At 44.9% G+C, this 27,718-nt stretch overlaps 1 protein-coding gene and 1 long non-coding RNA gene across 37 annotated transcripts in view; one reads left to right on the top strand and one right to left on the bottom strand.

The window, feature by feature from the left end:
* LOC118375369 (tensin-1-like) overlaps window positions 1-27,718 on the bottom strand; it is a 280,910-nt gene that overhangs the window by 225,313 nt on the left and 27,879 nt on the right. The window lies entirely within an intron of this gene.
* LOC127914977 (uncharacterized) lies at window positions 17,576-20,716 on the top strand. 35 transcript variants are annotated; one of them, XR_008089669.1, is made up of 8 exons: window positions 17,576-17,625; window positions 17,674-17,725; window positions 17,850-18,257; window positions 18,403-18,452; window positions 18,629-18,752; window positions 18,925-19,000; window positions 19,077-19,206; window positions 19,567-20,716. It is a non-coding gene; the product is annotated as an uncharacterized LOC127914977 (long non-coding RNA). The 35 variants fall into 35 exon arrangements; XR_008089674.1 differs by lacking the exons at window positions 17,576-17,625; window positions 17,674-17,725; window positions 18,403-18,452 and adding an exon at window positions 18,801-18,824 and having other exon boundaries at window positions 17,733-18,231; window positions 18,653-18,700; window positions 18,873-18,950; XR_008089672.1 differs by lacking the exons at window positions 17,576-17,625; window positions 17,674-17,725; window positions 19,567-20,716 and adding an exon at window positions 19,465-19,564 and having other exon boundaries at window positions 17,733-18,257; window positions 18,629-18,676; window positions 18,873-18,950; window positions 19,077-19,128.

Genomic DNA, 27,718 nt, shown 5'->3' with positions numbered 1-27,718 from the left:
GTTCGGTCTCTAAGGCCCACCCCCCAACCTCTGCTCCCCACAACTCCTATTCCACAAAGCAGAAACCCCACAGCGTATATCCCATGCCCAATTGGTTCCCTTAAAACCCTTCAGTTTCCCCACCTTCATGCATCCTTAAAACTTGAATTTACACTTCGCTTAGCGACAACCCTTAAAGAGACAGCGTCAGTACAATTCAATAGTACAATTAAATAATAAATAGTTAATTCTAGTACAATTAAATAGTTAACATCTCTCGGTAGATTTCCTTACTGATCTTCCCCCATCTCAGGGGAACACTACCGTTCTGGTCGTTGTGGATTGGTTCTCTAAGTCCTGCCGTCTCCTCCCATTGCCTGGTCTCCCTACGGCCCTACAGCCTGCAGAGGCTCTATTTACCCACGTCTTCCGGCACTATGGGGTTCCAGAGGATATCGTATCCGATCAGGGTCCCCAGTTCACGTCCCGGGGTTGGAAGGTGTTTATGCGTCTGGGGATCTCGGTCAGCCTTACCTCTGGTTATCACCCCGAAAGTAATGGGCAGGTGGAGAGAGTAAACCAGGAAGTGGGTACGTTTCTGAGGTCGTATTGCCAGAACCGGCCAGGAGAATGGGCGAGGTACGTCCCGTGGGCAGAGTTGGCCCAGAACTCACTTCGGCATTCATCCACGAATATGTCGCCATTCGAATGCGTACTGGGCTACCAGCCGGTCCTGGCTCCGTGGCATCAGAGTCAGACCGAGGCTCCTGCAGTGGAGGAGTGGGTACAGCGCTCTAGAGAGACCTGGTGGGCAGTCCAGGATTCTCTCAGGCAGGCCAGTGAACGGCAGAAGAGAGACGCTGATGGCCACCGCAGTGAGGCCCCGGTGTTCGCACCAGGGGACAGGGTCTGGCTCTCGACCCGAAACCTGCCCTGCCGGAAGCTGGGGCCGCAGTGTGTGGGGCCATTTAAAGTCCTGAGGAGGATAAACAAGGTGTGTTATAGATTGCAACTTCCCTCTTACTATCGCATTAACCCCTCGTTTCATGTGAGGGGTCTGCAGTACCTCGTGGACTGGGAGGGGTACGGTCCGGAGGAGAGGTGCTGGGTACTGGGGAGGGACATTTTAGATCCTTCCCTCTTGAGGGATTTCCACCGCCTCCACCCGGATCGCCCCGCGCCTCGTCCTCCGGGTCGTCCTCGAGGCCGGGGTCGGCGCGCTGCGGGAGCCACGCGTCGGGGGGTACTGTCACGAACCTCGCCGAAGATGGTGCCTCTTCCTGTTTGGGCGGTGCTCGGCGGTCGTCGTCGCCGGCCTATTAGCTGCCATCGATTCCCTTTCCATTTGTTTTGGGTTATTGGGTACACCTGTTTTGTGTTAGTGTTTGTTTGTAGGCTATTTAAGGGCACTAGGCCCGCTGGTTATTTGTGCAGGCTTGTTTTTTGTTACTCTGGATGGTGTTTTTTTCGTGTCTTTATTCTCCGGACTATTTTTGTCCTGTTGTTTGGGCTGGTAAATGGTATGCGCCCTATGTGTTGGCGTGACCGTTTTGTTGCGCCGGTGAATAAATTTGACAATCTACTGAACCCTGCTCTCTGTGCCTGATTCCACCCACCACTCCTAGTTTATCGTAACAATTACTTTGAGAAGCTCCACAGGTGATTAGTGGTGGTGCTTTAAGTCAATCAGAAATACTATCAGATACCCAACTGGGCACATTTATATGCCTACATTTGTGTGCAGGCTCGGTAGCCTATAGGTTTACTTCTATGTGTGCAAGTCCTTACTAAACATTGACAGGAGTTCTCCAAACAAAAGAAGATGACTAAATTGACAAAACTGGAATGAAATAAACCCAAACTTTCTGTGTAGCATAGGTTGTGCACTCTGTGTCTTCACTCCGACAATGTGAACATAAATGACAGTACCCAAAGTAACAAACACTGTACATTAGGAATTAACGGTAAATGTACTACTAGTTATATACATAATGGGAAATTGATATAGACTAACAATCAAACGCAAACATTTCACACAATGAAATTATGAAATACTGAATGCGCACAAATTGGAGGGAGAGAGCACATTCTGGAGAGAGAAGTGCATTGTGCATCTGGGCGCATGGTCATTCCAACATTTGCATTGGCCATGCAGCATTTAGGGTGATGCGGCCTCAGCAGAAGTCAGGGCATGCATACTTGAGCTTTGCAGAGCAGCCCCTAACTACCGTGAACCAATCATGTCAATGCAGAGCTATACAGAGCCCTCCGCATTGTTACAACATTTGGGAGACATTTGGCGATGTGGTACAGAGCTCCATTTGGCCTCTGCATGCCTCTCTCTGGAGGACAATGGTGTCACACCCTTCATATGGAGCCTCTGACCACATCTTCGGATCAAGCATTAATCGGCATTTAGTCGAGGCCTCCGGAATGAATTAGATCACTGAGATGGGCGCAAATATATATATATATATAGATATTATATTTTAGTGCTCGACTAAACAATCTTGGTCGACCAACAGCCTAAAGACCAAACAATCGACCAGTAGACTAATTGGGGTTGGCCTCAATATAATATTACAACATGGCGAGTATGCAAAATGATCTACAAGCTCTACCAGAAAAAAATGAGACTGATGCAATTAACAATTTCCTGGCGCTTTCCCAGCTACAATAAAGTGCAATGCTGAGCTAAAATAAAGTCAGGCCTATTTAGGAAAATTCCTCCAGGATAAAAGAGACTATGATGATTGAATTGAGAGATGAGAGAGCAGGGAGTAATGTCCTTACACTATTAAAATGGTATGTAATAGCTTTTTTTTAAGTGTACGGAATGATTTAATCACAACCATGTAAAGCAGTTAAATGTGACAGGATATTGAATGACAGAACTTCATTTCCTTGGCGTAGTCTGTGCTCGTTTTGTGAAAGCAAAACATAATTCTCTCTTAGAGGCTATTGTGACATTCCAACAACTGAAAATAAATGTCACAAATTGAGCAACACTGGAGAAATAGACCCCGATAACAGACTGTAAACCTGTTCCTGCAAGTAGCCCGCTTTAAAAAATGGACTTTAATGGTCCTAATCCCTGCTCACCTTAAAGTCAAGTTCATCATCACAAATGAGCCCAGAAAAGACCAGTGCTACAAGTTGGCTTGATCTTTGACAATTGATGTGGCTTCATAAGAAACAGACGCAGACCTCTGAATATTTCGGAGTGGGTGGTGGTAATATAAACCATGGCATGATCCAGCTTGTACAATGCCTTCAGAAAGTACTCATACCTCTTGACTTAATTCAATTTGTTTGTGTTACAGCCTGAATTCAAAATAGATTAAACAAAATAAAAATCACCCATCTACACACAATACACTGTCACGCCCTGGTCGAAGTATTTTGTGTTTTTCTTTATGTATTTGGTCAGGCCAGGGTGTGACATGGGTTTTTGTATGTGGTGTGTAGCTTTGTGGGATTGTAGCTTAGTGGGGTGTTCTAGGAGAGTCTATGGCTGTCTGAAGTGGTTCTCAATCAGAGGCAGGTGTTTATCGTTGTCTCTGATTGGGAGCCATATTTAGGCAGCCATATTCTTTGTTTGTATTGTGGGTGATTGTCCTGAGTGTCTTGATGTTAGTTGACACATGTATAGGCTGTTTTCGGGTTTTCGGGTTTTCGGGTTTTCGGGTTTTCGGGTTTTCGGGTTTTCGGGTTTTCGGTTTGTTTCGTTTATTGTTTTGTAGTGTTCGTGTTTAGTCGTGTTTACGTTTGTTTAAATAAACATGGATCGCAATCGACACGCTGCAGGTGGGTGGTCGACCCAGGGAGAGTGCCGGAGCCCGCCTGGGATTCGATGGAGCAGTGCACGGAAGGTTACAGGAGAATGAGTTTGGTGACGCAAGCACGACGGCGCGGACGGAAGCCCGGGAATCGGCCCCAAGAATTTCTTGGGGGGGGGGGGGCTTACAGGGAGTATGGCAACGCCAGGTAGGAAACCTGCGCAAACTCCCTGTGCTTACCGGGGGACTAGAGAGACCGGGCAGGCACCGTGTTATGCAGTGGTGCGCACGGTGTCCCCAGTGCGGGTGCATAGCCCGGTGCGGTATATTCCAGCTCCGCGTATCGGCCGGGCTAGATTGAGCGTCGAGCCAAATGCCATGAAGCCGGCTCTACGCATCTGGTCCCCAGTGCGTCTCCTTGGGCCGGCTTACATGGCACCAGCCTTGCGCTCGGTGTCTCCGGTTCGCCTACATAGCCCAGTACGGGCTATTCCACCTCGCCGCACTGGCAGGGTGACCGAGAGTATTCAACCAGGTAAGGTTGGGCAGGCTCGGTGCTCAAGAGCTCCAGTGCGCCTGCACGGTCCGGTCTATCCAGTACCACCTCCACACCCCAGCCCTCCGGTAGCAGCTCCCCGCACCAGGCTTCCTGTGCGTGTCCTCGGCCCAGTACCACCAGTGCCAGCACCACGCATCAGGCCTACAGTGTGCCTCGCCTCTCCTGCGCTGTCGGAGCCTTTCTCCTCTCCTGCGCTGCCGGAGTCTCCCGCCTGTCCGGCGCCGCTGCCGGAGTCTCCCGCCTGTCCGGCGCCGCTGCCGGAGTCTCCCGCCTGTCCGGCGCCGCTGCCGGAGTCTCCCGCCTGTCCGCCGCCGCTGCCGGAGTCTCCCGCCTGTCCGGCGCCAGAGCCCGTCGGCCAGGATTCGCCAGTCGGCCAGGATCCGCCAGTCGGCCAGGATCTGCCAGATCTGCTAGTCAGCCAGGATCCGCCAGAAGTGCCCGTCGGCCAGGATCTGCCCGTCGGCCAGGATCTGCCAGAAGTGCCCGTCGGCCAGGATCTGACAGATCTGCTAGTCAGCCAGGATCCGCCAGTCAGCCAGGATCTGCCGGAACCACCAGCAAGCCAGGATCTGGTAGATCCATCAACCTGCCTGAGCTTCCTCTCACTCCCGAGCTTCCTCTCACTCCCGAGCTTCCTCTCACTCCCGAGCTTCCTCTCACTCCCGAGCTTCCTCTCACTCCCGAGCTTTCTCTCAGTCCCGAGCTGTCCTTCAGTCCCGATCTGCTCCTCAGTCCAGTGGGGTTCTGGGTGAGGACTACTAGGCCATGGTCGGCGGCGAGGGTGGTCTATCCAGGGACGCGAGGAGAGGGGACTAAGACAATTGTGAAGTGGGGTCCACGTCCCCCGCCGGAGCCGCCACCATGGACAGACGCCCACCCGGACCCTCCCTATTGATTTGAGGTGCGTTCGGGAGTCCGCACCTTTAGGGGGGATTCTGTCACGCCCTGGTCGAAGTATTTTCTGTTTTTCTTTATGTATTTGGTCAGGTCAGGGTGTGACATGGGTTTTTGTATGTGGTGTGTAGCTTAGTGGGATTGTAGCTTAGTGGGGTGTTCTAGGAGAGTCTATGGCTGTCTGAAGTGGTTCTCAATCAGAGGCAGGTGTTTATCGTTGTCTCTGATTGGGAGCCATATTTAGGCAGCCATATTCTTTGGTTGTATTGTGGGTGATTGTCCTGAGTGTCTTGATGTCCCTGTTTGATGTTAGTTGACACATGTATAGGCTGTTTTCGGTTTTCGTTTTGTTTCGTTTATTGTTTTGTAGTGTTCGTGTTTAGTCGTGTTTACGTTTGTTTAAATAAACATGGATCGCAATCGACACGCTGCAGTTTGGTCCGACTCTCCTCCACCATTAGAAAATGGTGACAATACCACATTGACAAATGTAAAACATATATTTTTTAGAAATGTTGTACATTTATTGAAAATGAAATACAGAAATATCTCATGTACATAATTATTAACACCCAAATACTTTGTAGAAGCACCTTTGGCAGCGATTACAGCTGTGAGTGTTTCTGGGTAAGTCTCTAAGAGCTTTCCACACCTGGATTATGCAACATTTGCCCTCCTTATTTCCCTAATTCTTCAAGCACTGCCAAATTGGTTGTTGATCATTGCTAGACAATCATTCTCAGGTCTTGCCATAGATTTTCAAGTACATTTATGTCAAAACTGTAACTCAGCCACTCAGGAACATTCACTTGATAAGCAACTCCAGTGTAGATTTGGCCTTGTGTTTTAGGTTATTGTCCTGATGAAAGGTGAATTAATCTCCCGGTGTCTGGTGGAAAGCTGACTGAACCACGTTTTCCTCTAGGATTTTTCCTATGCTTAGTTCCATTCTGTTTCTTTTTTTTATGCGGAAAAACTCCCCAATGCTTTCACATTTACAAGCAAACTCATAACATGATGCAGCCACCACTATGCTTGAAAATATGGAGTGGTACTCAGTAATGTGTTGTATTGGATTTGCCCCTGTCACGCCCTGACCTTAGCCATTTTGTGTCTCTATTTGGGTTAATCAGGGTGTGATTTGGGTGGGCATTCTATGTTTTGTATTTCTTTGTGTTTGGCCTGAGTGTGGTTCCCAATCAGAGGCAGCTGTCTATCGCTGTCTCTGATTGGGAATCATACTTAGGTAGCCTTTTTTCTGGTTATCATTAAAGAATATGATTAACCTACCCCACGCTGCATCTTGGTCTAATTCCACCAATGACGATTGTTACAGCCCCAAACATAACGCTTTGTATTCAGGACAAAAACCAACTTGCTTTGCCACATTTTTTACAGTATTACTTTAGTGCCTTGTTGCAAACAGGATGCATGTTTTGGAATATTTTTATTCTGTACAGGTTTCCTTCTTTTCACTCTGTCAATTAGGTTAGTATTGTGGAGTAACTACAATGTTATTGTAGTAACTACTATATTATTATTATTATTAACTACAATGTTATCCATCCTGAATTTTCTCCTATCACAGCCATTACACACCATTGGCTTCATTGTGAAATTGTGGTTTCTATCCTCTCCGGCAACTGAGTTAGGAAGGACGCCTGTATCTTTGTAGTGACTGGGTGTCACAATAAATCCTCAAAGGGATTTTCAATGTCTGTTTTTTTTTACCCATCTACCAATAGGTGTTGTTCTTTGTGAGGCATTGGAAAACCTCCATGGTCTTTGTGGTTGAATCTGTGTTTGAAATTGACTGAGAGACTGAGAGACCTTACAGATGTGTGTGGAGTACAGAGAAAGTAGGCATTCAAAAATCATGTTAAACACTTTGATTGCAAACAGAGTAGGTCCATGTAACTCATTATGTGACTTTATGTTAAGCATATTTTTGACTTTATGTTAAGCATATTTTTTACTCCTGAATGTATTTAGGCTTGCCATAACAAAGGGGTTGAATACTTAGAGACATTTCAGCTTGTCATGTTAAATTAATAGGTGAACATTTAGAAAATGTGCTTCCACTTTGACATTATGGGCTATTGTATGTAGGCATGTGACAAAAAACATCTAAATTTAATCCATTTTAAGTTCAGGCTGTAACACAAAATGTGGGAAAAGTCAAGGGGTGTGAATACTTTCTGAAGGCACTGCAGTGCATAAGGGTATTCCCACAGGAAATAACCACCAAACTGTATGCCTCAAGGCATACACACCCTTGTGGAACTTAGGTTCTCTTCTGTAGCATCGTAAGTAATGAAGTTACTCTTGTATCTTCAGCAGTGTTTAGGAATGCACTCAAAACAAATTCCACACAGGAGGTTCATAGTCTGTTACTGAAAGTTGTTTACCTCAAGCAGATACTAAAATATAACATGGTCTTGTGGAAACAGAGCACCTCAACCAAAAACATCAAGAATAAAGCCAAGCGCAGGAATTATGGTCACTTCAGTTTGGATACTGTGTTTGTCACGGACAATAGTTCAGCCACTTTTGCCACCGTAAGTTGGTCAGACAATGCCTCCTTGGACGCTAGCATCAAGGGAGGAGTCAGAGATCATTAGACTATTGATTGGTTCTACAGTCTCGCCAGCCAGCGGGTGCATCCAGACTGAGCTCTCAGACTACTAGATTCAGCTAGTGGGCCTGGCCTGGCCCAGACACCCCTCTAATGGTGGTGTTGTCATGGTGTAAAATCCCAGGCTGTCAGAGGACTGCATTCGGCCTGGCCCGGCCCAGACATCCCAGGCTGTCAGAGTACTGCATTCGGCCTGGCCCGGCCCAGACATCCCAGGCTGTCAGAGTACTGCATTCGGCCTGGCCCGGCCCAGACATCCCAGGCTGTCAGAGTACTGCATTCGGCCTGGCCCGGCCCAGACATCCCAGGCTGTCAGAGTACTGCATTCGGCCTGGCCCGGCCCAGACATCCCAGGCTGTCAGAGTACTGCAAACATCCCAGGCTGTCAGAGTACTGCATTCGGCCTGGCCCGGCCCAGACATCCCAGGCTGTCCCAGTACTGCATTCGGCCTGGCCCGGCCCAGACATCCCAGGCTGTCAGAGTACTGCATTCGGCCTGGCCCGGCCCAGACATCCCAGGCTGTCAGAGTACTGCATTCGGCCTGGCCCGGCCCAGACATCCCAGGCTGTCAAAGTACAGAATTCTCTATTCTCCTTCATCTGAAGGCCAGCCTAATGATGAACCTGTCAAGTTCTTTCTAGAATAGGGGAAGGAGCCAATGAAGGAAAGGAGACCATAAAGGGAATGAACTGAAGAATGCACAAACCTTTAGACATGTGAGAAAGAGCCAGTAGTGGAGGTGTATTGGGAGAATCTTCATGTTAAAATGTTCCAGAAACTCAAAAGGCTCAGGTGCTGAATGTATCAGGGACTCAACATGGCCTTATAAGGTAAAAGGCTCAGGTGCTGAATGTATCGGGAACTCAACATGGCCATATAAGGTCAAGGCAGTGATCACAACGAATCAGAAAGTGGGGTTTATAGACAACGCAAGGAATCAAAATTGAGGCTAAAATCCCTAAATATATAAAGAGCAGTACAGGAATGTGTGAACGTTCATACGGACATAGCAGTCCATGTTTGAACACACCTACATATTAAACACGTATAACCTCAGTATTAAATGGAGCCAAGGCTGTTTGGGGATGAGCTATGAATGAGTGAGGGATTTCAGAGGTAGATGCTGGGGAGGCTGTGGGAAACCTGGTCTCTCGGTTCACAGCCGTGTCTCAGTTCCTGTTCAAATGACCCATGACCTCCACTGGGCTCAGGGCCAGCCAACCAACCCTCTCCATGAGGGATGTCACCTGTGGTGCTTTATTGGCCTCTCTTTCAGTCGAATCCACAGTCTACAGAACAAAATGTGTGGTTTTGAAATACAATATTTCTCAAAGCAAAGCATGTCGACTCTGGAATGTAAAACTCTGAACAACATTTAAACACAAATGGGCTCAGGCCAAGGCTCTCCTTGAAGAAGCATATTTTAAAGAACTGTAATTCTTATAAAAAGCAGTGTCGGTTGAGCCATATCCGTTTAATGTGATCGTGAGCACGTGTAAACACTGAGGGGAGATTCTGTAGACACAGATTACACATACGGGACTAAAAAGCATGCTCAATGGAGAATGTGATTCTAAAGGAATAGGCTTAATCTGGATCTGGGCAGCCGGTCCCTGAATGTACTAACAACATATTTATAAAAGGATAGCTGCCCACTTGCCAAAAGAGTATTAGGCAAAAACCAAAACCAAATGTATCCTTATACAACAAAACTCTGCTTGTTTTAGCAAGGGACGGCCAAGAAAGCAATAGCCCATATGGCTCAATATAACGTTGGAGTCTTTTCTCAAGCAGCTCTAGACTAGGGGTCGACCGATTAATCGCCATGGTCGATTAATTAGGGCCGATGTCAAGTTCTCATAACAATCGGTAATCATCCTTTTTGGACCCCGATTTTGGCCGATTACATTGCAGTCCACAAGGAGACTGCGTGGCAGACTGACAACCTGTTACGTGAGTGCAGCATCAAAAGAACCTTGTGGCTGCAAGGAGCCAAGATAAGTTGCTAACTAGCATTAAACTTATCTTATAAAAACAATCAATCTCCACATAATCACTAGTTAACTACAGATGGTTGATGATATTACTAGGTTAACTAGCTTGTCCTGCGTTGCATATAATCAATGCAGTGCCTGTTAATTTATTATCGAATCACTTCAACTCACTTCAACTTATTTTCCACCATAATTTGCAAATAAATTCATTAAAATGTATTCATTAGATTTTTTTCTTTCATTTTGTCTGTCATAGTTGAAGTGTACATATGATGAAAATTACAGGCCTCTCTCATCTTTTTAAGTGGGAGAACTTGCACAATTGGTGGCTGACTAAATACTTTTTTGCCCCACTGTATATCCACAGTAAAACGAGTTCTATATCGAAAACACCTGAAAGGCCGCTCAGCAAGGAAGACGCTTGGATTGCGTCCTACCTGACAGGTCGCTCCTACCAGGTGGCGTGGCGAGAATCTGTCTCCTCACCACGCGCTCTCACCACTGGTGTCCCCCAGGGCTCTGTTCTAGGCCCTCTCTTATTCTCGCTATACACCAAGTCACTTGGCTCTGTCATAACCTCACATGGTCTCTCCTATCATTGCTATGCAGACGACACACAATTAATCTTCTCCTTTCCCCCTTCTGATGACCAGGTGGCGAATCGCATCTCTGCATGTCTGGCAGACATATCAGTGTGGATGACGGATCACCACCTCAAGCTGAACCTCAGCAAGACGGAGCTCCTCTTCCTCCCGGGGAAGGACTGCCCGTTCCATGATCTCGCCATCACGGTTGACAACTCCATTGTGTCCTCCTCCCAGAGCGCTAAGAACCTTGGCGTGATCCTGGACAACACCCTGTCGTTCTCAACAAATATCAAGGCGGTGTCCCGTTCCTGTAGGTTCATGCTCTACAACATCCGCAGAGTACGACCCTGCCTCACACAGGAAGCGGCGCAGGTCCTAATCCAGGCACTTGTCATCTCCCGTCTTGATTACTGCAACTCGCTGTTGGCTGGGCTCCCTGCCTGTGCCATTAAACCCCTACAACTCATCCAGAACGCCGCAGCCCGTCTGGTGTTCAACCTTCCCAAGTTCTCTCACGTCACCCCGCTCCTCCGCTCTCTCCACTTGCTTCCAGTTGAAGTCGCATCCGCTACAAGACTATGGTGCTTGCCTACGGAGCTGTGAGGGGAACGGCACCTCAGTACCTCCAGGCTCTGATCAGGCCCTACACCCAAACAAGGGCACTGCGTTCATCCACCTCTGGCCTGCTCGCCTCCCTACCACTGAGGAAGTACAGTTCCCGCTCAGCCCAGTCAAAACTGTTCGCTGCTCTGGCCCCCCAATGGTGGAACAAACTCCCTCACGACGCCAGGACAGCGGAGTCAATCACCACCTTCCGGAGACACCTGAAACCCCACCTCTTCAAGGAATACCTAGGATAGGGTAAGTGGCTGTTCCACTGGATGTCATAAGGTGTATGCACCAATTTGTAAGTCGCTCTGGATAAGAGCGTCTGCTAAATGACTTAAATGTAAATGTAAATGTAAGCCACTGCTCCAAAACTGCCATAAAAAAGCCACACTACGGTTTGCAACTGCAAATGGGGACAAAGATCGTACTTTTTGGAAAATTGTCCTCTGGTCTGTTTGGTCATAATGACCATCATTATGTTACGAGGACAAAGGGGGAGACTTGCAAGCCGAAGAACACCATTCCAACCATGAAGCACTTGGGTGGCAACATCATGTTGTGGGGGTGCTTTGCTGCAGGAGGGACTGGGGCACTTCACAAAATAGATGGCTTCATGAGGGAGAAAAATTACGTGGATATATTGAAGCAGCATTTCAAGACATCAGTCAGGAAGTTAAAGCTTGGTCGCAAATGGATCTTTTAAATGGACAATGACTCCAAGCATACTTCCAAAGTTGTGGCAAAATGGCTTAAGGACAACAAAGTCAAGGTATTGCAGTGGCCATCACAAAGCCCTGACCTCAATCCTATAGAAAATGTGTGGGCAGAACTGAAAAAGCGTTTTACGGGCAAGGAGGCCTACAAACCTGACTCAGATACACCAGCTCTGTCAGGAGGAATGGGCCAAAATTCACCTGACTTATTGTGGGAAGCTTGTGGAAGGCTACCTGAAACGTTTGACCCAAGTTAAACAATTTAAAGGCAATTCTACCAAATACTAATTGAGTGTATGTAAACTTCTGACCCACTGGGAATTTGATGAAAGAAATAAAAGCTGAAATAAATCATTCTCTCTACTATTATTTCTAATTCTTAAAATAAAGTGGTGATCCTTACTGACCTAAGACAGGGATTTTTACTAGGTTTAAATGTCAGGAATGTGAAAACTGAGTTTAAATGTACTTGGCTAAGGTGTATTTAAACTTCTGACTTCAACTGTACATGCCTTTCTTAAAATAAATACAGAGAAGTATATTTTTTAAACTTCCATATTTAGTGAAAAGAAATTCATGTTCGCAGGCAATATTAACTAGGGCAATTGTGTCAATTCTCTTTTGTTCTGTGCAAGCAGAGTCAGGATATATGCAGCAGTTTGGGCCAGCGGGCTCATTGTGAACTGTGTGAAGACCATTTCTTCCTAACAAAGACCGTAATTAACATTATTATGACATAACAATGAAAGCTGTGCAATGTAACAGCAATATTTAGACATATTTATTGAACGATAAAATACGGTACGGTTTCGTATTTCACTGAAAGAATAAACGTTTTGGTTTCGATAAATTATAGTTTCCGGATTTGACCATATTAATGACCAAAGGCTCGTATTGCTGTGTGTTTATTCTATTATAATTAAGTCTATGATTTGATATTTGATAGCGCAGTCTGACTGAGTGGTGGTAGGCAGCAGCAGGCTCATAAGCATTCATTCAAACAGCACTTTACTGAGTTTGCCAACAACTCTTAGCAATGCTTGTCGCACAGCGCTGTTTATGACTTCAAGCCTATCGACTCCCGAGATTAGGCTGGCAATATGCCTATAAGAAAATCCAATAGTCAAATGTAAATGAAATACAAATGGTATAGAGAGAAATAGTCGACGCGTCATAATTCATATAATAACAACAACCTAAATCTTGTTAACTGGGAATATTGAAGACTCATGTTAAAAGGAACCATCAGCTTTCATGTGTTCTCATGTTCTGAGCAAGGAACTGAAACGTTAGCTTTTTTACATGGCACATATTGCACTTTTACTTTCTTCTCCAACACTTTGTTTTTGCATTATTTAAACCACATTGAACATGTTACATTACTTATTTGAGACTAAATAGATTTTATTTATGTATTATATTAAGTTAAAATAAGTGTTCATTGTTCAATCAGTGTTGTTGTAACTGTCATTATTACAAATAAATAAATAAAAATCGGACGATTCATTGGTATCAGCTTTTTTTGGTCTTCCAATAATCGGTATCGGCGTTGAAAAATCATAATTGGTCGACCTCTAGTCTAGACTGCAGGCTACTCAGTCAAATCCTGTATTAAACTAGATGCCGCTGAGACCTGAAGAAAATTCCAGATCATATTAAACAGCCAATTCACCTCAATTCCCTGCCTCGATCTGACCACACTCATTAAGGGAGACCAAACTCATTCGATCTCAATGTGGGGTAATTTCATCTGCGATGCCACAAGGGATTTGTAGTTTGTTTATTGGTGGTCCTTCTGTGGCTCAGTTGGTAGAGCATGGCGCTTGTAACGCCAGGGTAGTGGGTTCGATTCCCGGGACCACCCATACGTAGAATGTATGCACACATGACTGTAAGTTGCTTTGGATAAAAGCGTCAGCTAAATGGCATATATTATTATATATTATTATTATATATTATTATATTATATTATTATTATATTATTATTATTATTATTATTATTATATTATTGGGGAATGATTGATGCCGGTGATCAGGCTGTCTCTGATGCATTTTGGTCTGTTTATTTGACTAACTCACTAAACTAAACTAAACTAAACAACTACGCCAGAAGAAAAAAAAACATAAAAAGCTCCCCATATTAAAGCCATGTACAGAGTTTGGGAACTCAGCTAAGGCTGAAAACAGTTGTTGATGAGTGACATGAAACACCTATGGACAGTATAGGATGGCACGCGCTCCACACTCATCAACGTTGTTTTCTGTAGCAACCTGTCATGTGTGGACCCGATCCTCCACATTTGTCTGAGCACAGTCACAAACACAACCATCAGAACACTTCATTCTGCTGTGGATCCAAAACATTGAAGCCACATTACAAAACACATCAGAGGAAAGAGAAAATACATGGGGGGTAAACTAGTCAAACTGCTAACTAAGGCAATATTGAACCCCCAAAACAGGATATATTATGGAACTGGAAGACAGATGTTCTTTATTATTGATCGGAGCATCTCTTTCCTGTATAAACCAGTCCTCATGTGAAAAACACAATAAAGTTATTCTGACCAGGATCGTATAATATAGTGTACAACATGCAGGGAAATGATCATATGTCCGGATGTTATCTATGATGACATTAAGAAAGACAAGCGGAGTAAAGAGGGAACAACATGAAAAGAGAGAATGAGAGAGAAAGCATGATAATAAACTAAAACAGAGCCATGGAAAGAGAGAAGGGAAAGTTGGTCAACAAGCTGGGACAGGCAAGCTGAGCCCTTCCAGATTGGAGCTCCAACCCATCCATAAATGTCGGGAAAGCCATGGGAGGCTGAGGGCCCATGTGTCCAGCAAAGCGTGAGGAAGGCTGGGTCTCTTTAGGGGATAAAAAGGGGGTTGGTGGCTGGAATGGACACACAAAAGCTTCACTACTCCCATAAATCACAGGAACAGGAGCTTAAATACCCTTTTATGTAGTGAGAAGGAGTGGCAGTATTCCCTCCAGGACGCCGTTCAGAGTTTCCTCTTTCCCACTCCATTGATGCATCATGGGCTAAGAAGGAAACTTGCAGCGCGCAGTGGAACTCTGAGATACAGTATGTATCCGATTGAAAATGCTCAGGAAAGATGAAACGGAGGAGGCATGCTGGAAAAGGGAAAGATGAAACGGAGGAGGCATGCTGGAAAAGGGAAAGATGAAACGGAGGAGGCATGCTGGAAAAGGGACTGATGAAAGGGAGGAGGCATGCTGGAAAAGGGACTGATGAAACGGAGGAGGCATGCTGGAAAAGGGAAAGATTAAATGGAGGAGGCATGCTGGAAAAGGGACTGATTAAATGGAGGAGGCATGCTGGAAAAGGGACTGATGAAACGGAGGAGGCATGCTGGAAAAGGGAAAGATTAAATGGAGGAGGCATGCTGGAAAAGGGAAAGATTAAATGGAGGAGGCATGCTGGAAAAGGGAAAGATTAAATGGAGGAGGCATGCTGGAAAAGGGACTGATTAAATGGAGGAGGCATGCTGGAAAAGGGACTGATGAAACGGAGGAGGCATGCTGGAAAAGGGAAAGATTAAATGGAGGAGGCATGCTGGAAAAGGGAAAGATTAAATGGAGGAGGCATGCTGGAAAAGGGACTGATGAAACGGAGGAGGCATGCTGGAAAAGGGACTGATTAAATGGAGGAGGCATGCTGGAAAAGGGAAAGATTAAATGGAGGAGGCATGCTGGAAAAGGGACTGATTAAATGGAGGAGGCATGCTGGAAAAGGGAAAGATTAAATGGAGGAGGCATGCTGGAAAAGGGAAAGATTAAACGGAGGAGGCATGCTGGAAAAGGGAAAGATGAAACGGAGGAGGCATGCTGGAAAAGGGAAAGATGAAATGGAGGAGGCATGCTGGAAAAGGGACTGATTAAATGGAGGAGGCATGTTGGAAAAGGGACTGATTAAATGGAGGAGGCATGTTGGAAAAGGGACTGATGAAATGGAGGAGGCATGTTGGAAAAGGGACTGATTAAATGGAGGAGGCATGTTGGAAAAGGGACTGATGAAATGGAGGAGGCATGTTGGAAAAGGGACTGATTAAATGGAGGAGGCATGCTGGAAAAGGGACTGATTAAATGGAGGAGGCATGTTGGAAAAGGGACTGATTAAATGGAGGAGGCATGTTGGAAAAGGGACTGATGAAATGGAGGAGGCATGTTGGAAAAGGGACTGATTAAATGGAGGAGGCATGCTGGAAAAGGGAAAGATTAAATGGAGGAGGCATGTTGGAAAAGGGACTGATGAAATGGAGGAGGCATGCTGGAAAAGGGACTGATTAAATGGAGGAGGCATGTTGGAAAAGGGACTGATGAAATGGAGGAGGCATGCTGGAAAAGGGACTGATTAAATGGAGGAGGCATGTTGGAAAAGGGACTGATTAAATGGAGGAGGCATGCTGGAAAAGGGACTGATTAAATGGAGGAGGCATGTTGGAAAAGGGACTGATTAAATGGAGGAGGCATGCTGGAAAAGGGACTGATGAAATGGAGGAGGCATGCTGGAAAAGGGAAAGATTAAATGGAGGAGGCATGCTGGAAAAGGGAAAGATTAAATGGAGGAGGCATGCTGGAAAAGGGACTGATTAAATGGAGGAGGCATGTTGGAAAAGGGACTGATTAAATGGAGGAGGCATGCTGGAAAAGGGAAAGATTAAATGGAGGAGGCATGCTGGAAAAGGGACTGATTAAATGGAGGAGGCATGTTGGAAAAGGGACTGATTAAATGGAGGAGGCATGCTGGAAAAGGGACTGATGAAATGGAGGAGGCATGCTGGAAAAGGGAAAGATTAAATGGAGGAGGCATGCTGGAAAAGGGAAAGATTAAATGGAGGAGGCATGCTGGAAAAGGGAAAGATTAAATGGAGGAGGCATGCTGGAAAAGGGAAAGATTAAATGGAGGAGGCATGCTGGAAAAGGGAAAGATTAAATGGAGGAGGCATGCTGGAAAAGGGAAAGATTAAATGGAGGAGGCATGCTGGAAAAGGGAAAGATTAAATGGAGGAGGCATGCTGGAAAAGGGAAAGATTAAACGGAGGAGGCATGCTGGAAAAGGGACTGATGAAATGGAGGAGGCATGCTGGAAAAGGGAAAGATTAAACGGAGGAGGCATGCTGGAAAAGGGAAAGATTAAACGGAGGAGGCATGCTGGAAAAGGGAAAGATTAAATGGAGGAGGCATGCTGGAAAAGGGAAAGATTAAACGGAGGAGGCATGCTGGAAAAGGGACTGATTAAATGGAGGAGGCATGTTGGAAAAGGGAAAGATGAAACGGAGGAGGCATGCTGGAAAAGGGAAAGATGAAACGGAGGAGGCATGCTGGAAAAGGGACTGATGAAATGGAGGCCTATCGGAAAAAGGGCCTGCATGGCTAATGCAATATGGCTGGTTTAGGGTTAACATTGGGGCAACACAAAGCCAGATGCGGCAATTACAGAAATGTTGCCGTAATTCAAAGGGGCCCCACATGTGGAACTTTTTGTTCACTTAAATCAGAGGTGAGGAGGGGGAGATGATCAAATCAGCTGCAGGACAAATATAGAAAGGAGACAGAGATAGAAAGAGAGGTGGAGACACAGAGATAGAAAGAGAGGTGGAGACAGAGATAGGAAGAGAGGTGGAGACAGAGATAGAAAGAGAGATGAGACAGAGATAGAAAGAGAGGTGGAGACACATAGATAGAAAGAGAGGTGGAGACACAGAGATAGGAAGAGAGGTGGAGACACAGAGATAGGAAGAGAGGTGGAGACAGAGATAGAAAGAGAGATGAGACAGAGATAGAAAGAGAGGTGGAGACACAGAGATAGAAAGAGAGGTGGAGACAGAGATAGAAAGAGAGGTGGAGACAGAGATTGAAAGAGAGGTGGAGACATAGATAGAAAGAGAGGTGGAGACACAGAGATGGAAAGAGAGGTGGAGACACAGAGATAGAAAGAGAGGTGGAGACAGAGATTGAAAGAGAGGTGGAGACAGAGATAGAAAGAGAGATGGAGACACAGAGATAGAAAGAGAGGTGGAGACACAGAGATAGAAAGAGAGGTGGAGACAGAGATGGAAAGAGAGGTGGAGACAGAGATGGAAAGAGAGGTGGAGACAGAGATGGAAAGAGAGGTGGAGACACAGAGATGGAAAGAGAGGTGGAGACACAGAGATGGAAAGAGAGGTGGAGACACAGAGATGGAAAGAGAGGTGGAGACACAGAGATAGAAAGAGAGGTGGAGACACAGAGATGGAAAGAGAGGTGGAGACACAGAGATGGAAAGAGAGGTGGAGACACAGAGATGGAAAGAGAGGTGGAGACACAGAGATAGAAAGAGAGGTGGAGACACAGAGATGGAAAGAGAGGTGGAGACAGAGATGGAAAGAGAGGTGGAGACACAGAGATGGAAAGAGAGGCGGAGACACAGAGATAGAAAGAGAGGTGGAGACAGAGATGGAAAGAGAGGTGGAGACACAGAGATAGAAAGAGAGGTGGAGACAGAGATAGAAAGAGAGGTGGAGACAGAGATAGGAAGAGAGGTGGAGACAGAAATGGAAAGAGAGGTGGAGACAGAGATTGAAAGAGAGGTGGAGACAGAGATAGAAAAGAGATGGAGACACAGAGATGGAAAGAGAGGTGGAGACACAGAGATAGAAAGAGAGGTGGAGACAGAGATGGAAAGAGAGGTGGAGACACAGAGATAGAAAGAGAGGTGGAGACACAGATAGAAAGAGAGGTGGAGACAGAGATGGAAAGAATGGTGGAGAAACAGAGATAGAAAGAGAGGTGGAGACAGAGATAGAAAGAGAGGTGGAGACACAGAGATAGAAAGAGAGGTGGAGACACAGAGATAGAAAGAGAGGTGGAGACAGAGATGGAAAGAGAGGTGGAGACAGAGATGGAAAGAGAGGTGGAGACAGAGATGGAAAGAGAGGTGGAGACACAGAGATAGAAAGAGAGGTGGAGACACAGAGATAGAAAGAGAGGTGGAGACAGAGATAGAAAGAGAGGTGGAGATAGAGATAGAAAGAGAGGTGGAGACAGAGATAGAAAGAGAGGTGGAGACAGAGATGGAAAGAGAGGTGGAGACATAGATAGAAAGAGAGGTGGAGACACAGAGATGGAAAGAGAGGTGGAGACACAGAAATAGGAAGAGAGGTGGAGACACAGAGATGGAAAGAGAGGTGGAGACAGAGATGGAAAGAGAGGTGGAGACACAGAGATGGAAAGAGAGGTGGAGACAGAAATAGGAAGAGAGGTGGAGACACAGAGATAGGAAGAGAGGTGGAGACACAGAAATAGGAAGAGAGGTGGAGACACAGAAATAGGAAGAGAGGTGGAGACACAGAGATGGAAAGAGAGGTGGAGACACAGAAATAGGAAGAGAGGTGGAGACACAGAAATAGGAAGAGAGGTGGAGACACAGAAATAGGAAGAGAGGTGGAGACACAGAGATAGGAAGAGAGGTGGAGACACAGAAATAGGAAGAGAGGTGGAGACAGAGAAATAGGAAGAGAGGTGGAGACAGAGAAATAGGAAGAGAGGTGGAGACAGAGAAATAGGAAGAGAGGTGGAGACAGAGAAATAGGAAGAGAGGTGGAGACAGAAATAGGAAGAGAGGTGGAGACAGAGAAATAGGAAGAGAGGTGGAGACACAGAAATAGGAAGAGAGGTGGAGACACAGAAATGGAAAGAGAGGTGGAGACACAGAGATAGAAAGAGAGGTGGAGACACAGAAATAGAAAGAGAGGTGGAGACAGAGATAGAAAGAGAGGTGGAGACACAGAGATGGAAAGAGAGGTGGAGACAGAGATGAATGAGCAGAAAAAGAGAAGGAGAATATATGGAGAGAAACAGAGATGGTGTTACAGATGAAGGAATGTGGTGAGTTCTGAGTAGTCTAGCTTTACCCACAACGATAACCTCTTATAAATCGTCAAAAATCCTAAACCAAGCCAAACACCTAAACCAAGCCACTAAACACCCTATCTAGACTAAAACTAGAGAACACACCTTGGAATACTTCTCTTCCTGGAACTCTGGTCATAAAATAACACAACATATAATCTGGTGTCGATTCTTCTGAATTTTAGCTGAAGATAGACACCTAGAACAGAAATGTTTAAGGGAAAACATCCATGGACTCCAGTGCATGATTCAGCCTAGGTTTTTGTGCATTTCTCCAGTAAGGTTTCTGCCATGTGTGTACCCCAGACTGGGGCCTTTGAGACAGACCACTGCAAACCCCAAGCATGAGCCTGGACTTGCACTGAGATGACTGACTGTAATGTCCTGGCCACATGTTTTAGCGTAGGTTAGGGACAGATCAACATTAGCTGGGGAGAGTTGTCAAACTTTTTTTTTTTTGCTTTGGGGAGTGTTGTGGGGTATTTTATTGGGCACATGGGAGGGCAGTGCCAGGTTTATATTCATTTTTTTTGCAGGTTTTAATTTCTACTTTCTTCCATCCTATTCAAATGTCCTAATCTGCGTGCAGGCTCCTCCCATATATCAAGGTGTTCTGGTACTTCCCTTATGCACTACGCTTTTCAGTGCGGTAACTTTTAATATACCACAGATCAATATAGTCTACCAATCTAACTGTCTATCCTGTCACTTTATCTACCATTCATAGTGACAATATAGTCTACCAGTCTAACTGTCTATCCTACCCTCTATCCACCATTCATAGTGACAATAGTGGTAGGTGGATTGTTTGTCTAGATCTGCAATAGGCTAACTAGCATCATACCACACATAACAGCATTCAATGCTGCATACATTTTCAATAGTAATCCACAAGAACCAATAGGAATAGCTGATAGATAGTGGAGAGGCCAGGTGCATCATAGCAGCATGAAAGAACAGTGAAGACATGAGACCTTGCAGCTCAAAACGCTCCCCTATTGATCTTGTTTAGGGACAATACAATTATCCTAACTGGACTATAGTAACCTAACACACCACAATACAATTAATCATTGAATTATTGTTTTCAGGTTGAGTACAAAATTCTACTTTAGGCAGCAGAGAAAATTTTATTTGAATAATGGTGCAAAAGCCCTGTGATTTGAATGTTTCATTCCATTTGGATCAGTTGTGGGTCTACTCTTGACAGTTAATCATGTCTAGAAAGACAAAGTAGCTCTGTCAGGTTGGATGGGGAGCGTCGCTGCACAGCTATTTTCAGGTCTCTCCAGAGATGTTCGATTGGCTTAAAGTCCGGACTCTGGCTGGTCAACTCAAAGACATTCAGAGACTTGTCCCGAAGCCACTCCTGCGTTGACTTGGCTATCTCCTTAGGGTTGTTGTCCTGTTGGAAGGTGAACCTTCGCCCCAGTCTGAGGTGCTGAGCGTATCTCTCTGTTCTTTGCTCCGTTCATCTTTCCCTCGATCCAGACTTGTCTCCCAGTCACTGCCGCTGAAAAATGTCCCTACAGCATGATGCTGCCACCACCATGTTTCACTTTAGGGATGGTATCAGGGGTCCTCCAGACGCGACGCTTGGCATTCAGACCAAAGAGTTCAATCTTGGTTTTATCAGACCAGATAATCTTGTTTATTCTGGTCTGAGAGTCCTTTAGGTGTCTTTTGGGAAACTCCAGGTGGGATGTCATGTGTCTTTTACTGGGGAGTGGCTTCTGTCTAACTGGTGGAGTGCTGCAGAGATGGTTGTCCTTCTGGAAGATTCTCAAATCTCCACAGAGGAACTCTGGACCTCTTTCAGAGTGACCATTGGCCCTTCTCCCCCGATTCCTCAGTTTGGCCAGGCAGTCAGCAATTGGAAGAGTCTTGGTGGTTCCAAACTTCTTCCATTTAAGAATGATGGAGGCCACAGTGTTCTTGGGGACCTTAAATGTGGCAGAATTATGTTGGTAACCTTCCTCAGATCTGTGACTTTACATAATCCTGTCTTAGAGCTCTACGGACAATTCCTTCGACCTCATGGCTTGGTTTCTGCTCTGACATGCACGGTCAACTGTGGGACCTTATATAGACAAGTGTGTGCCTTTCCAAATCATGTCCAATCAATTGAATTTACCACAGATGGACTCCAATCAAGTTGTAGAAGCATCTCAAGGATGATCAATGGAAACAGGATGCATCTGAGCTCAATTTAGTGTCTCATTGCAAAGGGTCTGAATACTTATGTAAATAATAATTTGTAATATATATTTTATAAATGTGCTGAAATTTCTAAAAACCTGTTTTTGCATTATCATTATGGGGTATTGTGTATAGATTGATGAGGATTTTTTAAAATTCCATTTTAGAATAAGGCTGTAATGTGGAAAACGTCAAGGATGGCTACTTTGAAGAATCTCAAATATAAAATGTAATTTCATTTGTTTAACACTTTTTTGGTTACTACATGCTTCCATATGTGTTATTTCATAGTTTTGATGTCTTAAGCATTATTCTACAATGTAAAAAAAAATGGTTTAAAAAAATAAAGAAAAACCCTTGAATGAGTAGGAGTGTCCAAACTTTTGACTGGTAATATATGTTTTAAATAGGGACCACAATGGAAATAAGTCCCTGACTTTATTGTGTCACTTTATCTTTATCTTTGTCCCCACTGGCCACACACTGCTTGAATCAAAGCTGTTTCCAAGGCATTTCAATGAAATTACGTTGAAACAACGAGGAGGAACGGACGTTCAATTGACATCTGTGCCCAGCAGGTTCTTTAACTGACAAATCAAATAAATCAATCCAAACTGTGCAGTGGTCATTCGAGAGAGACATCTGTTACAAAACACCAAAACAACTAAATGTTTCATGATATTCAGAGCCAATCCTTCTATACTGGGTACGCCTACAAGGTAGGGAGGGATACGTTTTCTGTTTGTCAAGATTGACATAGTGTATTTATTGTGGCGTTGAAAACGCAAACCATGATATTGAAGTGCCCGAAGTCGGTATTTATACCAGTATGCTTTGTTTATAGGTTGTGTGGTGCATTGGCACAGAAACTTTTTGGTGGGAAATTTTATGCATTTACTTTATTTACATAATTATAAATGTGGCCTCAAAATGCTACAAATCTGATTTCCCTGAAACTGATCATTGCCTGCAGCCGGCTCTGATCATAATGCAGGAAGGGAGAGTGAGCTCGTCTGTGGTGGTCGGTGAAACCTCAACCTGGCCCGTAGCCCTGCGTGGCATCGACTGTGACACAAAAGCATGCTGAAGTGGCAAAGTTGATATCCACTATAATAAACCCAGGGTCGCTACAGTTATTGTTATTTGTGGTCGTAAACACAACTTATATGTGGGGTAGGGTGTTCAATATATTCTACAGAACAAGGGAAGGGGTCATGTGAAAATATTTCTGATGTTGGGGAGGGGACATTGATCATACCATTAAGCTATTTGAACTCTTTCACAGCTGTCACACACTGACCATAGTTTGCTTTGTATGTTTCTATGTTTTGGTTGGTCAGGGTGTGATCTGAGTGGGCATTCTATGTTACATGTCTAGTTTGTCTAGTTCTATGTTTGGCCTGATATGGTTCTCAATCAGAGGCAGGTGTTCGTCATTGTCTCTGATTGGGAACCATATTTAGGTCGCTTGTTTGGTGTTGGGTTTTGTGGGTGATTGTCCTTGTTACTGTCTCTGTGAGCCCCTCAGCCCAGAGGCGCCGGAGCCCCTCAGCCCAGAGGCGCCGGAGCCCCCGCCCCTCTGTCCCGAGCTGCCGCCCCTCTGTCCCGAGCTGCCGCCCCTCTGTCCCGAGCTGCCGCCCCTCAGTCCCGAGCTGCCCCTCAGTCCAGTGGGGTCATTAAGTAGGGTCGCCGTGGCTAGGAGGCCACGGAAGCGGACAAGGTGGGGGACTAAGACTACGGTGAAGTGGGGGACACGTGCAGCACCAGAGCCGCCACCGCGGACAGATGCCCACCCAGACCCTCCCCAATAGGTTCAGGTTTTGCGGCCGGAGTCCGCACCTTGGGGGGGGGTACTGTCACACCCTGACCATAGTTTGCTTTGTATGTTTCTATGTTTTGGTTGGTCAGGGTGTGAGCTGAGTGGGCATTCTATGTTACATGTCTAGTTTGTCTAGTTCTATGTTTGGCCTGATATGGTTCTCAATCAGAGGCAGGTGTTCGTCATTGTCTCTGATTGGGAACCATATTTAGGTAGCCTGTTTGGTGTTGGGTTTTGTGGGTGATTGTCCTTGTTACTGTCTCTGTGTTACTTTGCACCAGTATTAGGCTGTTTCGGTTTTCGTGTTACGTTTTTGTATTTGATTCGTGTTTACTTTGTTTCATTAAACATGGATCGCAATAGCCATGCCGCATTTTGGTCTGACTCTCCTTCACATACAGAAAACCGTTACAACAGCTTAACGGTCAATATTAGCTTTGGCTATTGGCACTCTCTGAAGTGTATTTGCAACAACAACACCAGAGGTTTTTGGCTGTAAGAAATGTTTACTTTTAAATCCCTCTTAATCCCACACCTATTGGTAAAAGTGGTCATCAATGCACTAGTACAAATCCCTCTTAAACCCACGCCTATTGGTAGAAGTGGTCATCAATGCACTAGTACAAATCCCTCTTAAACCCACGCCTATTGGTAGAAGTGGTCATCAATGCACTAGTACAAATCCCTCTTAAACCCACGCCTATTGGTAAAAGTGGTCATCAATGCACTAGTACAAATCCCTCTTAAACCCACGCCTATTGGTAGAAGTGGTCATCAATGCACTAGTACAAATCCCTCTTAAACCCACGCCTATTGTATTTGCAACAACAACACCAGAGGTTTTTGGCTGTAAGAAATGTTTACTTTTAAATCCCTCTTAATCCCACACCTATTGGTAAAAGTGGTCATCAATGCACTAGTACAAATCCCTCTTAAACCCACGCCTATTGGTAGAAGTGGTCATCAATGCACTAGTACAAATCCCTCTTAAACCCACGCCTATTGGTAGAAGTGGTCATCAATGCACTAGTACAAATCCCTCTTAAACCCACGCCTATTGGTAGAAGTGGTCATCAATGCACTAGTACAAATCCCTCTTAAACCCACGCCTATTGGTAGAAGTGGTCATCAATGCACTAGTACAAATCCCTCTTAAACCCACGCCTATTGGTAAAAGTGGTCATCAATGCACTAGTACAAATCCCTCTTAAACCCACGCCTATTGGTAAAAGTGGTCATCAATGCACTAGTACAAATCCCTCTTAAACCCACGCCTATTGGTAGAAGTGGTCATCAATGCACTAGTACAAATCCCTCTTAAACCCACGCCTATTGGTAAAAGTGGTCATCAATGCACTAGTACAAATCCCTCTTAAACCCACGCCTATTGGTAAAAGTGGTCATCAATGCACTAGTACAAATCCTCTTCACCTCAATACACGTTGCACTTGAAGTTGAGATTATAGGTTTTGTTCTTTGTCTTCTGATTAGTCTTTCAATATTTTTACCATGTGGCCTAAAATAGTTAGCACAGTCCCATGTGTAGGAGAGCACTTAAACCGATGATGTCACAGGGTGTTAACAACTGCAGTCGGTACCATTGAGGATAATAGAGTACATCGGAGGGAATGTACACCTGTGAAATCATATTTTGGGGCGGAATTAAGTCCTTTTTCTGTAGTGGGGTGCAAAAGCATCGTACAGTTGAAGTCGTAAGTTTACATACACCTTAGCCAAATACATTTATACTCAGTTTTTCACAATTCCTGACATTTTATCCTAATAACAATTCCCTGTTTTAGGTCAGTTAGGAATATTTTAAGAATGTGAAATGTCAATAATAGTAGAGAGAATTATTTATTTTTCAGCTTTTATTTCTTTCATCACATTCCCAGTGGGTCAGAAGTTGACATACACTCAATTTGTATTTGGTAGCATTGCCATTAAATTGTTTAACTTGTGTCAAACGTTTCAGGTAGCCTTCCACAAGCTTCCCACAATAAGTGGGGTGAATTTTGGCCTATTCCTCTTGACAGAGCTGGTGTAACTGAGTCAGGTTTGTAGGCCTCCTTGCTTGCACACACTTTTTCAGTTCTGCCCACAAATGTTCTATAATATTGAGGTCAGGGCTCTGTGATGGCCACTCCAATACCTTGATTTTGTTATCCTTAAGCCATTTTGCAACAACTTTGGAAGTATGCTTGGGGTCATTGTCCATTTGGAAGACCCATTTGCGACCAAGCTTTAACTTCCTGACTGATGCCTGGAGATGTTGCTTCAATATATCCACATAATTGTGATTCCTCATGATGCCATCTATTTTTTGAAGTGCACCAGTCCCTCCTGCAGCAAAGCTCCCCACAACACGATGCTGCCAGCCCCGTGCTTCACGGCTTGCAAGCCTCCCCCTTTTTCCTCCAAACATAAAGATGGTCATTATGGCCAAAAAGTTATATTTTTGTTTCTTCAGACCAGAGGACAATTCTTCAAAAAGTGCAGTGTCAAACCGTAGTCTGTCTTTTTTATGGCGGTTTTGGAGCAGTGGCTTCTTCCTTGCTGAGCGGCCTTTCAGGTTATGTCGATATAGGACTCATTTTACTGTGGATATAGATACTTTCGTTCCTGTTCCCTCCAGCATCTTCACAGGGTCCTTTGCTGTTGTTCTGGGATTGATTTGCACTTCTCGCACCAAAGTACGTTCATCTATAGGAGACAGAACGCGCCTCCTTCCTGAGCGGTATGATGCCTGCGTGATCCCATGGTTTTATACTTTCGTACTATTGTTTGTACAGATGAACGTGGTACCTTCAGGCATTTAGAAATTGCTCCCAAGGATGAACCAGACTTGTGGAGTTCTACAATTTCTTGTCTTGACTGATTTCTCTTGATTTTCCCAAGATGTCAAGCAAAGAGGCACTGAGTTTGAAGGTAGACCTTGAAATACATCCACAGGTACACCTCCAAATGACGTCAATTAGCCTATCAGAAGCTTCTAAAGCCATGACACAATTTTCTGGAATTTTCCGAGCTGTTCAAAGTCACACTGGAATTGTGATACAATGAATTAATTATAAGTGAAATAATCTGTCTGTAAACAATTGTTGGAAAAATTACTTGTGTCATGCACAAAGTAGATGTCCTACCCAACTTGCCAAAACTATAGTTTGTTAACAAGAAATTTGTGGAGTAGTTGAAAAATGAGTTTTAATGACTACATACACCTAAGTGTATGTAAACTTACGACTTCAACTGTATACTCTTTCAGTCAGCTAGCCCAGAAAATACTTCTGCGACCTAACAATGACCCTCACTGATAAGATGATGTTTATTTTCAAACCTTTTTATAGGACACTTGATTTGTTTATCACAGGCACTAAACCCATTAGGATCTCATCAATAATTCACAAGAGTTTTTTGAAGAAGAACATCCTGAGATTGGCGTCTTAGGTTTCCATGTTGTCCTCTTCCTTAGTCTTCTCTCATTCCCTTTTATGCCAACCCTTGCTCACTTTGACCTTCCACTTGGTCAGTGTCTTCCAGGACTTCATTTCCTGTGTCTTGATTGTCATTTCATCTATTTTCCTAAAGTAATTTATTTTTGTCTCTCGCTGGAAAATGTCAATACAGCCAAGACCGTGCAGACTTCCTGGGCTTTCGGGTGGGGAGGGGGGGGCTCCTTTATGTTCTTGGCTAGCAGATAGAGTCCGTCTGGTTCATTGAGGAGGTCTGTTTCCTGCATCTGCCTTCACCAGACAGTAACTGGTTCTGCAGCTGAGAACACATCACTTGTCATTGTGGCCCTCACTCTTGAGATGTCAGGTTTCCCAGCCACCTCAGCTTATACTCCACTTCCTTGACCTGACCAGAAAAGACTGGAAACCTACACACACACACACACACACACACACACACACACACACACACACACACACACACACACACACACACACACACACACACACACACACACACACACACACACACACACACACACACACACACACACACACACACACACACACACAC

This window comes from Oncorhynchus keta, chromosome 34, assembly GCF_023373465.1.
Source record: "Oncorhynchus keta strain PuntledgeMale-10-30-2019 chromosome 34, Oket_V2, whole genome shotgun sequence".
Taxonomy (NCBI): Eukaryota; Metazoa; Chordata; class Actinopteri; order Salmoniformes; family Salmonidae; genus Oncorhynchus; species Oncorhynchus keta.
This window is presented reverse-complemented; position numbering and strand designations above follow the sequence as displayed.